Source organism: Oncorhynchus masou, chromosome 33 (assembly GCF_036934945.1).
Source record: "Oncorhynchus masou masou isolate Uvic2021 chromosome 33, UVic_Omas_1.1, whole genome shotgun sequence".
Taxonomy (NCBI): domain Eukaryota; kingdom Metazoa; phylum Chordata; class Actinopteri; order Salmoniformes; family Salmonidae; genus Oncorhynchus; species Oncorhynchus masou.
The window spans coordinates 12,903,239-12,908,238 of record NC_088244.1 but is presented as its reverse complement, the minus strand read 5'-3'; the positions used below and the strand labels follow the sequence as shown (position 1 = coordinate 12,908,238).

At 46.5% G+C, this 5,000-nt stretch overlaps 1 protein-coding gene across 1 annotated transcript in view; it reads left to right on the top strand.

The window, feature by feature from the left end:
- cacna2d3a (calcium channel, voltage-dependent, alpha 2/delta subunit 3a) overlaps nt 1-5,000 on the top strand; it is a 348,945-nt gene that overhangs the window by 296,858 nt on the left and 47,087 nt on the right. The window lies entirely within an intron of this gene.

The following is a 5,000-nucleotide window of genomic DNA, read 5'->3' as shown; positions in this document are numbered from 1 at the left end:
ACACACACACACACACACACACACACACACACACACACACACAAGCAAACTTACACACCCATACACACACAGCATGGATGTTAAGCTTTTGTGATATGCGTATGTAAGAGGAGTTTGCATGTAAAGGGATTGTAAAAGATTGCCTCTCTTGCTCAGATGAAGCATGGGAAGGCAGGTAGGAGATAGAGAAGGACAGAGAAAGAGACAGATTGAGCTAAATGAGGAAATCATTTTTAATGATGGACGTTATTTAAGCACAAAAGCTGATGACCCTCCCTCCCTCCCTCCCTCCCTCCCTCCCTCCCTCCCTCCCTCCCTCCCTCCCTCCCCCTCCCTCCTCCCTCCCTCCCTCCCTCCCTCCCTCCCTCCCTCCCTCCCTCCCACATTTCATCCCTCCTCCATCCATCTTTCATCCCTTCATCTTGTAACAGGGTTCACAGCCTTTCTCATGCTGCTCACAAGCTCTTTATATAACAAGCTTATAATTAGTGAATTTATTTCAGCAGATGCTTCACTACAATAGCCAGAGGTCGGCTTCAGTGAGGTTATCACACACACACACACGCACGCAGGTACACACGCACATACGCGCGCACACACTCACACAAACGCAAACACGCACACACATGCACACACATGCACACACATGCACACATGCACACACACACACACAATGTTGCAGTTGGTTATGGATAGCCCCGCAGTGTCCAAATGATATGGATTGAATATGGATAGACACCACAAGAATGTAATTCTCTGGATTTTGAAGTTTAGCAATTACATCTGCTCGTCTGAAGCTCAGTTGGTAGAGCATGACACATGCAATGCCAGGATGGGGGTTTACTTCCTGGAACCACCCGTAGGTAAAAGCTATGCACTGTAAGTCACTAGTCTGCTCGATGGCATACAGTATATACTGTATGTGTTAGCAATACTATTTCACAGGTCAGATATAGTGGTGGAAATGTTTTTAAATGAAAAGGCTACATTTGTCAACAACACTTGGATGTGCTGCTGATATGTTCTTACTAGAGCTCTCGTTAGTTTAATGAGATACGAGGGCTGTCAGGAAATATTTTAAATAACTGATTAGTGTTGTGTCAAGCTGTGTGTTTTTTTCATGTACACATCTTACTATTGGCATAAATAATAAAACTGCTTCTGCACGACCCCTAATAATTAAATACAGCCCTAGTTACTAGAAAGGTGATGCCGATGAAGAAGATGGTGGTAAGGAAGATGATGATGAGGAAGATGATGCTGAGGAAGATGATGGAGAGGAAGATTATTATGATTATGATGATGGCGTTGATGAAAATGCTGAAGATGACGATGAGGAAGGTGATGATGATGATGATTTGAGGGGGTGAAAAGCGGATATTTGAATCGAGCATGATCAAGTAAAAAAGTAGGAAAACCCACATTCCCTAAAGCTGGAGTCATTTCTCTATGAGCGACAGAATCCATACCCCCTCTGACAGCATACCCTCTCTGACTGCATACCCTCTCTGACTGCATACCCCCTCTGAATGCATACTGCATACCCTCTCTGATGGCATACCCCCTCTGACTGCATACCCCCTCTGACTGCATACCCCCTCTGACTGCATACCCCCTCTGACTGCATACACCCTCTGACTGCATACCCTCTCTGACGGCATACCCCCTCTGACTGCATACTGCAGACCCTCTCTGACGGCATACCCCCTCTGACTGCATACCCCCTCTGACTGCATACCCCCTCTGACTGCATACTGCATACCCCCTCTGACTGCATACCCCCTCTGACTGCATACTGCATACCCCCTCTGACTGCATACTGCATACCCCTTCTGACGGCATACCCCCTCTGACTGCATACCCTCTCTGAATGCATACCCCTCTGACTGCATACCCCCTCTGACTGCATACCCCCTCTGACTGCATACCCCCTCTGACTGCATACCCCCTCTGACTGCATACCCCCTCTGACGGCATACCCCCTCTGACTGCATACTGCATACCCCCTCTGACTGCATACTGCATACCCCCTCTGACTGCATACTGCATACCCCTTCTGACGGCATACCCCCTCTGACTGCATACCCTCTCTGAATGCATACCCCTCTGACTGCATACCCCCTCTGACTGCATACCCCCTCTGACTGCATACCCCATCTGACTGCATACTGCATACCCCCTCTGACTGCATACCCTCTCTGACTGCATACCCCCTCTGACGGCATACCCCCTCTGACTGCATACCCTCTCTGACTGCATACTGCATACCCCCTCTGACTGCATACCTTCTCTGACTGCATACCCCCTCTGACTGCATACCCCCTCTGACTGCATACTCCCTCTGACTGCATACTGTATACCCCCTCTGACTGCATACTGCATATCCCCTCTGACTGCATACTGCATACCCCCTCTGACTGCATACCCTCTCTGACTGCATACCCCCCCTGAATGCATACCCTCTCTGACTGCATACCCCCTCTGACTGCATACTGCATACCCCCTCTGACTGCATACTGCATACCCTCTCTGATGGCATACCCCCTCTGACTGCATACCCCCTTTGACTGCATACTGCATACCCCCTCTGACTGCATACCCGCTCTGACTGCATACCCCCTCTGACTGCATACTGCATACCCCCTCTGACTGCATATCCCCTCTGACTGCATGCTGCATACCCCCTCTGACTGCACTGCAGGGGAGCTGTAAAAGAGATTAAAATTACTTAATCCCCATACACACCTTCCATGACCCACTTACACACACACACACACACACACACACACACACACACACACACACACACACACACACACACACACACACACACACACACACACACACACACACACACACACACACACACACACACACACACACACACACACACAATGTATATATAAAAACACTAACAGGACTATCATTTTATCACAACCAAATAAAGTTGACCGGCAGCTGATTCGAACCCTCTCAGTGGACACCATGTACAGTAGGAGGCATGGATACTGTGAGACTGTTGCCGTCTTTCAGCTGACTATCCTCTGTATGTTATTTCACTAGTGATCTTGTGTTTTCTGAACTGATTTCTCATGTGCTGGGATTGTCGCGAAGATACGCTCTAAGGCAAACTCACCACTTTCCTTTTAAATCACTGCTTCTCTCTGACAGCACAGTGTGTGTTTGAATGTGTGTGTGTGTGAGAGAGAGAAAAAACACTATATATATATAATATGACATTTGTCTTTATTGTTTTGAAACTTCTGTATGTGTGATGTCTACTGTTAATGTTTATTGTTTACCTTACTTGCTTTGGCAATGTTAACACGTTTCCCATGCCAATAAAGCCCCTTGAATTGAATTGAATTGAATTGAGAGAGAGAGAGAGAGAGAGAGAGAGGGAGAGGCATGCAGGGCTTATATATGCCCCTGTGCAGTGAGCTACATACATATGACGCAGGCACTAACATTCTTAGATTTGATAGAGTCATAATCATGGGACGTTCTGAACCAGGTTGTCATGTTCCCTGTAGCTGTTCTGAACCAGGATGTCATGTTCCCTGTAGCTGTTCTGAACCAGGATGTCATGTTCCCTGTAGCTGTTCTGAAACAGGTTGTCATGTTCCCTGTAGCTGTTCTGAACCAGGATGTCATGTTCCCTGTAGCTGTTTTGAGCCAGGTTGTCATGTTCCCTGTAGCTGTTTTGAACCAGGTTGTCATGTTCCCTGTAGCTGTTCTGAACCAGGATGTCATGTTCCCTGTAGCTGTTCTGAACCAGGATGTCATGTTCCCTGTAGTTGTTTTGAATAAGCTTGTAATGTTCCCTATAGCTGTTTTGAACCATGTTGTCATGTTCCCAGTAGCATTTTTTAACAAGGTTGTCATGTTGCCAGTCGCTCTTTTGAACCAGGTTGTCATGTTCCCTGTAGCTGTTCTGAACCAGGATGTCATGTTGCCTGTAGCTGTTTTGAACCAGGTTGTCATGTTGCCTTTGCTGTTTCAAACCAGGTTGTCATGTTGCCTGTAGCTGTTTTGAACCAGGTTGTCATGTTCCCTGTAGCTGTTTTAAACCAGGTTGTCATGTTGCCTGTAGCTGTTTTAAACCAGGTTGTCATGTTGCCTGTAGATGTTTTGGACCAGATTGTCATGTTCCCTGTAGCTGTTTTGAACCTGGTTGTCATGTTGCCTGTAGATGTTTTGGACCAGATTGTCATGTTCCCTGTAGCTTTTTTGAATCAGGTTGTCATGTTCTCTGAAAAAGTTTTACACCCGAATGTAACGTTCCCTATAGCTGTTTTAAACCAGGTTGTCATGTTCCCTGAAACAGTTTTGACCCCGAATGCCATGTTCCCTGTAGCTGTATTGAACTAGGTTGTCATGTCCCCTGTACCTGACTGATCTGTTTACCATTTTGGTAGGCTAGGAATCTGACTGGTTTAATGTCGGGCCCTCTCTACTGTCTCTCTAAACACACACATACACACGCACACACACACACACACACACACACACACACACACACACACACACACACACACACACACACACACACACACACACACACACACACACACACACACACACACACACCGGAAAGTGGAAATCCCTAAGCCGTCCAAATGAATTTTCTATTCAAATAACATCAGATTAGTTGGCGTTTTTCTTTTTTCCTGCCACAAGTCATCTCATCTACTATGTCATGTCACGCCATTCATTCATTCATTCATTGATTCATCTTCTTTTTTTTCACGTGAAGTACTCATTTGTCATTATTCTGTTTTTTCAGTCTTCAGTGATTAGCCCCACCATGTTGCTCAGTGTGGGTGTTTGTATTATTGCTGCCCAACATCTTAAATTAGACCCTTCGCACCCCGCTGCTGACCCAGTCGCTGAAAGACTATGCTTCTGACGAGATAATCTGCACCTGTTCCTCTTTGCTGTGTGTGTGTGTGTGTGTGTGTGTGTGTGTGTGTGTGTGTGTGTGTGTGTGTGTGTGTGTG